This window comes from Schistocerca gregaria, chromosome 8, assembly GCF_023897955.1.
Source record: "Schistocerca gregaria isolate iqSchGreg1 chromosome 8, iqSchGreg1.2, whole genome shotgun sequence".
Lineage (NCBI taxonomy): Eukaryota > Metazoa > Arthropoda > Insecta > Orthoptera > Acrididae > Schistocerca > Schistocerca gregaria.
This window is the reverse complement of record NC_064927.1, coordinates 382,133,143-382,142,612: the sequence shown is the minus strand read 5'-3', so window position 1 is coordinate 382,142,612 and position 9,470 is coordinate 382,133,143. Positions and strand designations below refer to the sequence as shown.

General features: G+C 52.9%; 27 non-coding genes across 27 annotated transcripts; 13 read left to right on the top strand and 14 right to left on the bottom strand.

Moving 5' to 3' along the window:
* Positions 1 to 174: 174 nt before the first annotated feature.
* Positions 175 to 246, bottom strand: Trnam-cau (transfer RNA methionine (anticodon CAU)). Its single transcript has one exon. It is a non-coding gene; the product is annotated as a tRNA-Met (tRNA).
* A 283-nt stretch (positions 247 to 529) lies between these two features.
* On the bottom strand, positions 530 to 602 carry Trnar-acg (transfer RNA arginine (anticodon ACG)). Its single transcript has one exon. It is a non-coding gene; the product is annotated as a tRNA-Arg (tRNA).
* Positions 603 to 1,044: 442 nt separating this feature from the next.
* Positions 1,045 to 1,136, top strand: Trnai-uau (transfer RNA isoleucine (anticodon UAU)). The gene is given in 2 exon segments: positions 1,045 to 1,082; positions 1,101 to 1,136. It is a non-coding gene; the product is annotated as a tRNA-Ile (tRNA).
* Positions 1,137 to 1,247: 111 nt separating this feature from the next.
* Trnad-guc (transfer RNA aspartic acid (anticodon GUC)) lies at positions 1,248 to 1,319 on the top strand. Its single transcript has one exon. It is a non-coding gene; the product is annotated as a tRNA-Asp (tRNA).
* A 213-nt stretch (positions 1,320 to 1,532) lies between these two features.
* Trnam-cau (transfer RNA methionine (anticodon CAU)) lies at positions 1,533 to 1,604 on the bottom strand. Its single transcript has one exon. It is a non-coding gene; the product is annotated as a tRNA-Met (tRNA).
* A 283-nt stretch (positions 1,605 to 1,887) lies between these two features.
* On the bottom strand, positions 1,888 to 1,960 carry Trnar-acg (transfer RNA arginine (anticodon ACG)). Its single transcript has one exon. It is a non-coding gene; the product is annotated as a tRNA-Arg (tRNA).
* A 645-nt stretch (positions 1,961 to 2,605) lies between these two features.
* Positions 2,606 to 2,677, top strand: Trnad-guc (transfer RNA aspartic acid (anticodon GUC)). The gene has a single exon. It is a non-coding gene; the product is annotated as a tRNA-Asp (tRNA).
* Positions 2,678 to 2,890: 213 nt separating this feature from the next.
* Trnam-cau (transfer RNA methionine (anticodon CAU)) lies at positions 2,891 to 2,962 on the bottom strand. Its single transcript has one exon. It is a non-coding gene; the product is annotated as a tRNA-Met (tRNA).
* A 283-nt stretch (positions 2,963 to 3,245) lies between these two features.
* On the bottom strand, positions 3,246 to 3,318 carry Trnar-acg (transfer RNA arginine (anticodon ACG)). The gene has a single exon. It is a non-coding gene; the product is annotated as a tRNA-Arg (tRNA).
* Positions 3,319 to 3,760: 442 nt separating this feature from the next.
* Trnai-uau (transfer RNA isoleucine (anticodon UAU)) lies at positions 3,761 to 3,852 on the top strand. Its single transcript is given in 2 exon segments — positions 3,761 to 3,798; positions 3,817 to 3,852. It is a non-coding gene; the product is annotated as a tRNA-Ile (tRNA).
* Positions 3,853 to 3,963: 111 nt separating this feature from the next.
* On the top strand, positions 3,964 to 4,035 carry Trnad-guc (transfer RNA aspartic acid (anticodon GUC)). The gene has a single exon. It is a non-coding gene; the product is annotated as a tRNA-Asp (tRNA).
* A 213-nt stretch (positions 4,036 to 4,248) lies between these two features.
* Trnam-cau (transfer RNA methionine (anticodon CAU)) lies at positions 4,249 to 4,320 on the bottom strand. Its single transcript has one exon. It is a non-coding gene; the product is annotated as a tRNA-Met (tRNA).
* Positions 4,321 to 4,603: 283 nt separating this feature from the next.
* Positions 4,604 to 4,676, bottom strand: Trnar-acg (transfer RNA arginine (anticodon ACG)). Its single transcript has one exon. It is a non-coding gene; the product is annotated as a tRNA-Arg (tRNA).
* A 442-nt stretch (positions 4,677 to 5,118) lies between these two features.
* Positions 5,119 to 5,210, top strand: Trnai-uau (transfer RNA isoleucine (anticodon UAU)). The gene is given in 2 exon segments: positions 5,119 to 5,156; positions 5,175 to 5,210. It is a non-coding gene; the product is annotated as a tRNA-Ile (tRNA).
* Positions 5,211 to 5,321: 111 nt separating this feature from the next.
* Trnad-guc (transfer RNA aspartic acid (anticodon GUC)) lies at positions 5,322 to 5,393 on the top strand. Its single transcript has one exon. It is a non-coding gene; the product is annotated as a tRNA-Asp (tRNA).
* A 213-nt stretch (positions 5,394 to 5,606) lies between these two features.
* Trnam-cau (transfer RNA methionine (anticodon CAU)) lies at positions 5,607 to 5,678 on the bottom strand. Its single transcript has one exon. It is a non-coding gene; the product is annotated as a tRNA-Met (tRNA).
* A 283-nt stretch (positions 5,679 to 5,961) lies between these two features.
* On the bottom strand, positions 5,962 to 6,034 carry Trnar-acg (transfer RNA arginine (anticodon ACG)). Its single transcript has one exon. It is a non-coding gene; the product is annotated as a tRNA-Arg (tRNA).
* A 442-nt stretch (positions 6,035 to 6,476) lies between these two features.
* Trnai-uau (transfer RNA isoleucine (anticodon UAU)) lies at positions 6,477 to 6,568 on the top strand. The gene is given in 2 exon segments: positions 6,477 to 6,514; positions 6,533 to 6,568. It is a non-coding gene; the product is annotated as a tRNA-Ile (tRNA).
* Positions 6,569 to 6,679: 111 nt separating this feature from the next.
* Trnad-guc (transfer RNA aspartic acid (anticodon GUC)) lies at positions 6,680 to 6,751 on the top strand. Its single transcript has one exon. It is a non-coding gene; the product is annotated as a tRNA-Asp (tRNA).
* Positions 6,752 to 6,964: 213 nt separating this feature from the next.
* Trnam-cau (transfer RNA methionine (anticodon CAU)) lies at positions 6,965 to 7,036 on the bottom strand. The gene has a single exon. It is a non-coding gene; the product is annotated as a tRNA-Met (tRNA).
* Positions 7,037 to 7,319: 283 nt separating this feature from the next.
* Trnar-acg (transfer RNA arginine (anticodon ACG)) lies at positions 7,320 to 7,392 on the bottom strand. The gene has a single exon. It is a non-coding gene; the product is annotated as a tRNA-Arg (tRNA).
* A 442-nt stretch (positions 7,393 to 7,834) lies between these two features.
* Trnai-uau (transfer RNA isoleucine (anticodon UAU)) lies at positions 7,835 to 7,926 on the top strand. Its single transcript is given in 2 exon segments — positions 7,835 to 7,872; positions 7,891 to 7,926. It is a non-coding gene; the product is annotated as a tRNA-Ile (tRNA).
* A 111-nt stretch (positions 7,927 to 8,037) lies between these two features.
* On the top strand, positions 8,038 to 8,109 carry Trnad-guc (transfer RNA aspartic acid (anticodon GUC)). The gene has a single exon. It is a non-coding gene; the product is annotated as a tRNA-Asp (tRNA).
* A 213-nt stretch (positions 8,110 to 8,322) lies between these two features.
* On the bottom strand, positions 8,323 to 8,394 carry Trnam-cau (transfer RNA methionine (anticodon CAU)). The gene has a single exon. It is a non-coding gene; the product is annotated as a tRNA-Met (tRNA).
* A 283-nt stretch (positions 8,395 to 8,677) lies between these two features.
* On the bottom strand, positions 8,678 to 8,750 carry Trnar-acg (transfer RNA arginine (anticodon ACG)). Its single transcript has one exon. It is a non-coding gene; the product is annotated as a tRNA-Arg (tRNA).
* Positions 8,751 to 9,192: 442 nt separating this feature from the next.
* Positions 9,193 to 9,284, top strand: Trnai-uau (transfer RNA isoleucine (anticodon UAU)). The gene is given in 2 exon segments: positions 9,193 to 9,230; positions 9,249 to 9,284. It is a non-coding gene; the product is annotated as a tRNA-Ile (tRNA).
* A 111-nt stretch (positions 9,285 to 9,395) lies between these two features.
* On the top strand, positions 9,396 to 9,467 carry Trnad-guc (transfer RNA aspartic acid (anticodon GUC)). The gene has a single exon. It is a non-coding gene; the product is annotated as a tRNA-Asp (tRNA).
* The last annotated feature ends 3 nt before the right edge of the window (positions 9,468 to 9,470 follow it).

The following is a 9,470-nucleotide window of genomic DNA, read 5'->3' as shown; positions in this document are numbered from 1 at the left end:
TCAAGGAATGTAATTGCTAAAAAATCGTAAGAAGGTCTGCGTCTTAGGAAGTGTTTCTCGTATTCTTCACACGACGTCATCGTTTCACAACTCACAGGGTTTACTGACGACGCTGAATCAGCGCACCCCAAGCTTAATGATCGAGCTCGAAGCACCAACGAAAAAGAATAATTTTAGCAGAGCGTGGTTTCGATCCACGGACCTCTGGGTTATGGGCCCAGCACGCTTCCACTGCGCCACTCTGCTGCGTGCAGCAGTCCGTCCTTTTCGGTGCGTGGCATTGGACACTTGGAAAGCGTTGTGTGCATCGGTTTCACGCGCCTACCGTTTAATTAACTGCGTATCATCTCTCAGCTTGACTTGTCTCGACTTTGCTCGACTGACGCTACGCTGACGCTTGCACGAAGCGATATTTACCACGATCGTCTCGAGATGCAGCTGCGAGATGCTCAGGATTAACATTGCACTCCACGAAGGTGGAGACATTCGAATGCATTGCCTAGCTACGCCCCCGCAACTAACAAAGTGCCGACCCTGCCAGGATTCGAACCTGGAATCTTCTGATCCGTAGTCAGACGCGTTATCCGTTGCGCCACAGGGCCACTGTTCGCGGTGTAAGCCACGGGGCGGGTGCACATCGCAAAGCAACGTGTTCTCCGTGGCTCGGCAATTGCGTGTCGTCCACTGACAACGGCGGCGCGGCCACTCTGGTCTTCCGCACTCTGCAGGGAGCTGCTAAGGAAGGCATCTCTCCTCCAGCTCCTCGGCCACGGTGCGCCTGCACAGCCTAGAGCTTGCCATACATCTGCCCCCGCTGTTGGACAGGTAGCAGAATGCAAGGCGCCCGTTTTTCTGCATTTTTTCGGTGATGACAAGCGGTTGATATGCCTGTAAGTGTAGCATATGAAACAAGAATCGTACGAAGCATTCGTAGACAGGTGCTGAAGTGGCAGTATGGCCGTAGGTGATGATCGTATGATGGGTCTGTAGCCACAACAGCTTGGCAGCAAAGTGAATACCGCTAACTGAAACCATTCCGCTGTAGCCCCAGTGGCGCAATTGGTTAGCGCACGGTACTTATAAGGCAGTAGCCGTGAGCAATGCCGGGGTTGTGAGTTCGAGCCTCACCTGGGGCATACTTTTATTTCGTAGCAGCTGACTCTGGAAGCATCGGGACGCTAGATTTTAGATGTATCACGTACTTGAGAAGCAGAAATGTGCGTGCATTGTATTGACCGCCTGCGTGTTCCTCGGTAGTATAGTGGTTAGTATCCCCGCCTGTCACGCGGGAGACCGGGGTTCGATTCCCCGCCGGGGAGGTGCGATTTTTATATCGCGAGAAAGCATTACCCTTGTGATCAAGGAATGTAATTGCTAAAAAATCGTAAGAAGGTCTGCGTCTTAGGAAGTGTTTCTCGTATTCTTCACACGACGTCATCGTTTCACAACTCACAGGGTTTACTGACGACGCTGAATCAGCGCACCCCAAGCTTAATGATCGAGCTCGAAGCACCAACGAAAAAGAATAATTTTAGCACAGCGTGGTTTCGATCCACGGACCTCTGGGTTATGGGCCCAGCACGCTTCCACTGCGCCACTCTGCTGCGTGCAGCAGTCCGTCCTTTTCGGTGCGTGGCATTGGACACTTGGAAAGCGTTGTGTGCATCGGTTTCACGCGCCTACCGTTTAATTAACTGCGTATCATCTCTCAGCTTGACTTGTCTCGACTTTGCTCGACTGACGCTACGCTGACGCTTGCACGAAGCGATATTTACCACGATCGTCTCGAGATGCAGCTGCGAGATGCTCAGGATTAACATTGCACTCCACGAAGGTGGAGACATTCGAATGCATTGCCTAGCTACGCCCCCGCAACTAACAAAATGCCGACCCTGCCAGGATTCGAACCTGGAATCTTCTGATCCGTAGTCAGACGCGTTATCCGTTGCGCCACAGGGCCACTGTTCGCAGTGTAAGCCACGGGGCGGGTGCACATCGCAAAGCAACGTGTTCTCCGTGGCTCGGCAATTGCGTGTCGTCCACTGACAACGGCGGCGCGGCCACTCTGGTCTTCCGCACTCTGCAGGGAGCTGCTAAGGAAGGCATCTCTCCTCCAGCTCCTCGGCCACGGTGCGCCTGCACAGCCTAGAGCTTGCCATACATCTGCCCCCGCTGTTGGACAGGTAGCAGAATGCAAGGCGCCCGTTTTTCTGCATTTTTTCGGTGATGACAAGCGGTTGATATGCCTGTAAGTGTAGCATATGAAACAAGAATCGTACGAAGCATTCGTAGACAGGTGCTGAAGTGGCAGTATGGCCGTAGGTGATGATCGTATGATGGGTCTGTAGCCACAACAGCTTGGCAGCAAAGTGAATACCGCTAACTGAAACCATTCCGCTGTAGCCCCAGAACACGCGATCTAGTGTGCACGGTACTTATAAGGCAGTAGCCGTGAGCAATGCCGGGGTTGTGAGTTCGAGCCTCACCTGGGGCATACTTTTATTTCGTAGCAGCTGACTCTGGAAGCATCGGGACGCTAGATTTTAGATGTATCACGTACTTGAGAAGCAGAAATGTGCGTGCATTGTATAGACCGCCTGCGTGTTCCTCGGTAGTATAGTGGTTAGTATCCCCGCCTGTCACGCGGGAGACCGGGGTTCGATTCCCCGCCGGGGAGGTGCGATTTTTATATCGCGAGAAAGCATTACCCTTGTGATCAAGGAATGTAATTGCTAAAAAATCGTAAGAAGGTCTGCGTCTTAGGAAGTGTTTCTCGTATTCTTCACACGACGTCATCGTTTCACAACTCACAGGGTTTACTGACGACGCTGAATCAGCGCACCCCAAGCTTAATGATCGAGCTCGAAGCACCAACGAAAAAGAATAATTTTAGCACAGCGTGGTTTCGATCCACGGACCTCTGGGTTATGGGCCCAGCACGCTTCCACTGCGCCACTCTGCTGCGTGCAGCAGTCCGTCCTTTTCGGTGCGTGGCATTGGACACTTGGAAAGCGTTGTGTGCATCGGTTTCACGCGCCTACCGTTTAATTAACTGCGTATCATCTCTCAGCTTGACTTGTCTCGACTTTGCTCGACTGACGCTACGCTGACGCTCGCACGAAGCGATATTTACCACGATCGTCTCGAGATGCAGCTGCGAGATGCTCAGGATTAACATTGCACTCCACGAAGGTGGAGACATTCGAATGCATTGCCTAGCTACGCCCCCGCAACTAACAAAATGCCGACCCTGCCAGGATTCGAACCTGGAATCTTCTGATCCGTAGTCAGACGCGTTATCCATTGCGCCACAGGGCCACTGTTCGCAGTGTAAGCCACGGGGCGGGTGCACATCGCAAAGCAACGTGTTCTCCGTGGCTCGGCAATTGCGTGTCGTCCACTGACAACGGCGGCGCGGCCACTCTGGTCTTCCGCACTCTGCAGGGAGCTGCTAAGGAAGGCATCTCTCCTCCAGCTCCTCGGCCACGGTGCGCCTGCACAGCCTAGAGCTTGCCATACATCTGCCCCCGCTGTTGGACAGGTAGCAGAATGCAAGGCGCCCGTTTTTCTGCATTTTTTCGGTGATGACAAGCGGTTGATATGCCTGTAAGTGTAGCATATGAAACAAGAATCGTACGAAGCATTCGTAGACAGGTGCTGAAGTGGCAGTATGGCCGTAGGTGATGATCGTATGATGGGTCTGTAGCCACAACAGCTTGGCAGCAAAGTGAATACCGCTAACTGAAACCATTCCGCTGTAGCCCCAGTGGCGCAATTGGTTAGCGCACGGTACTTATAAGGCAGTAGCCGTGAGCAATGCCGGGGTTGTGAGTTCGAGCCTCACCTGGGGCATACTTTTATTTCGTAGCAGCTGACTCTGGAAGCATCGGGACGCTAGATTTTAGATGTATCACGTACTTGAGAAGCAGAAATGTGCGTGCATTGTGTTGACCGCCTGCGTGTTCCTCGGTAGTATAGTGGTTAGTATCCCCGCCTGTCACGCGGGAGACCGGGGTTCGATTCCCCGCCGGGGAGGTGCGATTTTTATATCGCGAGAAAGCATTACCCTTGTGATCAAGGAATGTAATTGCTAAAAAATCGTAAGAAGGTCTGCGTCTTAGGAAGTGTTTCTCGTATTCTTCACACGACGTCATCGTTTCACAACTCACAGGGTTTACTGACGACGCTGAATCAGCGCACCCCAAGCTTAATGATCGAGCTCGAAGCACCAACGAAAAAGAATAATTTTAGCACAGCGTGGTTTCGATCCACGGACCTCTGGGTTATGGGCCCAGCACGCTTCCACTGCGCCACTCTGCTGCGTGCAGCAGTCCGTCCTTTTCGGTGCGTGGCATTGGACACTTGGAAAGCGTTGTGTGCATCGGTTTCACGCGCCTACCGTTTAATTAACTGCGTATCATCTCTCAGCTTGACTTGTCTCGACTTTGCTCGACTGACGCTACGCTGACGCTCGCACGAAGCGATATTTACCACGATCGTCTCGAGATGCAGCTGCGAGATGCTCAGGATTAACATTGCACTCCACGAAGGTGGAGACATTCGAATGCATTGCCTAGCTACGCCCCCGCAACTAACAAAATGCCGACCCTGCCAGGATTCGAACCTGGAATCTTCTGATCCGTAGTCAGACGCGTTATCCGTTGCGCCACAGGGCCACTGTTCGCGGTGAAAGCCACGGGGCGGGTGCACATCGCAAAGCAACGTGTTCTCCGTGGCTCGGCAATTGCGTGTCGTCCACTGACAACGGCGGCGCGGCCACTCTGGTCTTCCGCACTCTGCAGGGAGCTGCTAAGGAAGGCATCTCTCCTCCAGCTCCTCGGCCACGGTGCGCCTGCACAGCCTAGAGCTTGCCATACATCTGCTCCCGCTGTTGGACAGGTAGCAGAATGCAAGGCGCCCGTTTTTCTGCATTTTTTCGGTGATGACAAGCGGTTGATATGCCTGTAAGTGTAGCATATGAAACAAGAATCGTATGAAGCATTCGTAGACAGGTGCTGAAGTGGCAGTATGGCCGTAGGTGATGATCGTATGATGGGTCTGTAGCCACAACAGCTTGGCAGCAAAGTGAATACCGCTAACTGAAACCATTCCGCTGTAGCCCCAGTGGCGCAATTGGTTAGCGCACGGTACTTATAAGGCAGTAGCCGTGAGCAATGCCGGGGTTGTGAGTTCGAGCCTCACCTGGGGCATACTTTTATTTCGTAGCAGCTGACTCTGGAAGCATCGGGACGCTAGATTTTAGATGTATCACGTACTTGAGAAGCAGAAATGTGCGTTCATTTTATAGACCGCCTGCGTGTTCCTCGGTAGTATAGTGGTTAGTATCCCCGCCTGTCACGCGGGAGACCGGGGTTCGATTCCCCGCCGGGGAGGTGCGATTTTTATATCGCGAGAAAGCATTACCCTTGTGATCAAGGAATGTAATTGCTAAAAAATCGTAAGAAGGTCTGCGTCTTAGGAAGTGTTTCTCGTATTCTTCACACGACGTCATCGTTTCACAACTCACAGGGTTTACTGACGACGCTGAATCAGCGCACCCCAAGCTTAATGATCGAGCTCGAAGCGCCAACGAAAAAGAATAATTTTAGCAGAGCGTGGTTTCGATCCACGGACCTCTGGGTTATGGGCCCAGCACGCTTCCACTGCGCCACTCTGCGGCGTGCAGCAGTCCGTCCTTTTCGGTGCGTGGCATTGGACACTTGGAAAGCGTTGTGTGCATCGGTTTCACGCGCCTACCGTTTAATTAACTGCGTATCATCTGTCAGCTTGACTTGTCTCGACTTTGCTCGACTGACGCTACGCTGACGCTTGCACGAAGCGATATTTACCACGATCGTCTCGAGATGCAGCTGCGAGATGCTCAGGATTAACATTGCACTCCACGAAGGTGGAGACATTCGAATGCATTGCCTAGCTACGCCCCCGCAACTAACAAAATGCCGACCCTGCCAGGATTCGAACCTGGAATCTTCTGATCCGTAGTCAGACGCGTTATCCGTTGCGCCACAGGGCCACTGTTCGCGGTGTAAGCCACGGGGCGGGTGCACATCGCAAAGCAACGTGTTCTCCGTGGCTCGGCAATTGCGTGTCGTCCACTGACAACGGCGGCGCGGCCACTCTGGTCTTCCGCACTCTGCAGGGAGCTGCTAAGGAAGGCATCTCTCCTCCAGCTCCTCGGCCACGGTGCGCCTGCACAGCCTAGAGCTTGCCATACATCTGCCCCCGCTGTTGGACAGGTAGCAGAATGCAAGGCGCCCGTTTTTCTGCATTTTTTCGGTGATGACAAGCGGTTGATATGCCTGTAAGTGTAGCATATGAAACAATAATCGTATGAAGCATTCGTAGACAGGTGCTGAAGTGGCAGTATGGCCGTAGGTGATGATCGTATGATGGGTCTGTAGCCACAACAGCTTGGCAGCAAAGTGAATACCGCTAACTGAAACCATTCCGCTGTAGCCCCAGTGGCGCAATTGGTTAGCGCACGGTACTTATAAGGCAGTAGCCGTGAGCAGTGCCGGGGTTGTGAGTTCGAGCCTCACCTGGGGCATACTTTTATTTCGTAGCAGCTGACTCTGGAAGCATCGGGACGCTAGATTTTAGATGTATCACGTACTTGAGAAGCAGAAATGTGCGTGCATTGTATAGACCGCCTGCGTGTTCCTCGGTAGTATAGTGGTTAGTATCCCCGCCTGTCACGCGGGAGACCGGGGTTCGATTCCCCGCCGGGGAGGTGCGATTTTTATATCGCGAGAAAGCATTACCCTTGTGATCAAGGAATGTAATTGCTAAAAAATCGTAAGAAGGTCTGCGTCTTAGGAAGTGTTTCTCGTATTCTTCACACGACGTCATCGTTTCACAACTCACAGGGTTTACTGACGACGCTGAATCAGCGCACCCCAAGCTTAATGATCGAGCTCGAAGCACCAACGAAAAAGAATAATTTTAGCAGAGCGTGGTTTCGATCCACGGACCTCTGGGTTATGGGCCCAGCACGCTTCCACTGCGCCACTCTGCTGCGTGCAGCAGTCCGTCCTTTTCGGTGCGTGGCATTGGACACTTGGAAAGCGTTGTGTGCATCGGTTTCACGCGCCTACCGTTTAATTAACTGCGTATCATCTCTCAGCTTGACTTGTCTCGACTTTGCTCGACTGACGCTACGCTGACGCTTGCACGAAGCGATATTTACCACGATCGTCTCGAGATGCAGCTGCGAGATGCTCAGGATTAACATTGCACTCCACGAAGGTGGAGACATTCGAATGCATTGCCTAGCTACGCCCCCGCAACTAACAAAATGCCGACCCTGCCAGGATTCGAACCTGGAATCTTCTGATCCGTAGTCAGACGCGTTATCCGTTGCGCCACAGGGCCACTGTTCGCGGTGTAAGCCACGGGGCGGGTGCACATCGCAAAGCAACGTGTTCTCCGTGGCTCGGCAATTGCGTGTCGTCCACTGACAACGGCGGTGCGGCCACTCTGGTCTTCCGCACTCTGCAGGGAGCTGCTAAGGAAGGCATCTCTCCTCCAGCTCCTCGGCCACGGTGCGCCTGCACAGCCTAGAGCTTGCCATACATCTGCCCCCGCTGTTGGACAGGTAGCAGAATGCAAGGCGCCCGTTTTTCTGCATTTTTTCGGTGATGACAAGCGGTTGATATGCCTGTAAGTGTAGCATATGAAACAAGAATCGTATGAAGCATTCGTAGACAGGTGCTGAAGTGGCAGTATGGCCGTAGGTGATGATCGTATGATGGGTCTGTAGCCACAACAGCTTGGCAGCAAAGTGAATACCGCTAACTGAAACCATTCCGCTGTAGCCCCAGTGGCGCAATTGGTTAGCGCACGGTACTTATAAGGCAGTAGCCGTGAGCAATGCCGGGGTTGTGAGTTCGAGCCTCAACTGGGGCATACTTTTATTTCGTAGCAGCTGACTCTGGAAGCATCGGGACGCTAGATTTTAGATGTATCACGTACTTGAGAAGCAGAAATGTGCGTGCATTGTATAGACCGCCTGCGTGTTCCTCGGTAGTATAGTGGTTAGTATCCCCGCCTGTCACGCGGGAGACCGGGGTTCGATTCCCCGCCGGGGAGGTGCGATTTTTATATCGCGAGAAAGCATTACCCTTGTGATCAAGGAATGTAATTGCTAAAAAATCGTAAGAAGGTCTGCGTCTTAGGAAGTGTTTCTCGTATTCTTCACACGACGTCATCGTTTCACAACTCACAGGGTTTACTGACGACGCTGAATCAGCGCACCCCAAGCTTAATGATCGAGCTCGAAGCACCAACGAAAAAGAATAATTTTAGCAGAGCGTGGTTTCGATCCACGGACCTCTGGGTTATGGGCCCAGCACGCTTCCACTGCGCTACTCTGCTGCGTGCAGCAGTCCGTCCTTTTCGGTGCGTGGCATTGGACACTTGGAAAGCGTTGTGTGCATCGGTTTCACGCGCCTACCGTTTAATTAACTGCGTATCATCTCTCAGCTTGACTTGTCTCGACTTTGCTCGACTGACGCTACGCTGACGCTTGCACGAAGCGATATTTACCACGATCGTCTCGAGATGCAGCTGCGAGATGCTCAGGATTAACATTGCACTCCACGAAGGTGGAGACATTCGAATGCATTGCCTAGCTACGCCCCCGCAACTAACAAAGTGCCGACCCTGCCAGGATTCGAACCTGGAATCTTCTGATCCGTAGTCAGACGCGTTATCCGTTGCGCCACAGGGCCACTGTTCGCGGTGTAAGCCACGGGGCGGGTGCACATCGCAAAGCAACGTGTTCTCCGTGGCTCGGCAATTGCGTGTTGTCCACTGACAACGGCGGCGCGGCCACTCTGGTCTTCCGCACTCTGCAGGGAGCTGCTAAGGAAGGCATCTCTCCTCCAGCTCCTCGGCCACGGTGCGCCTGCACAGCCTAGAGCTTGCCATACATCTGCCCCCGCTGTTGGACAGGTAGCAGAATGCAAGGCGCCCGTTTTTCTGCATTTTTTCGGTGATGACAAGCGGTTGATATGCCTGTAAGTGTAGCATATGAAACAAGAATCGTATGAAGCATTCGTAGACAGGTGCTGAAGTGGCAGTATGGCCGTAGGTGATGATCGTATGATGGGTCTGTAGCCACAACAGCTTGGCAGCAAAGTGAATACCGCTAACTGAAACCATTCCGCTGTAGCCCCAGTGGCGCAATTGGTTAGCGCACGGTACTTATAAGGCAGTAGCCGTGAGCAATGCCGGGGTTGTGAGTTCGAGCCTCACCTGGGGCATACTTTTATTTCGTAGCAGCTGACTCTGGAAGCATCGGGACGCTAGATTTTAGATGTATCACGTACTTGAGAAGCAGAAATGTGCGTGCATTGTATAGACCGCCTGCGTGTTCCTCGGTAGTATAGTGGTTAGTATCGCCGCCTGTCACGCGGGAGACCGGGGTTCGATTCCCCGCCGGGGAGGTG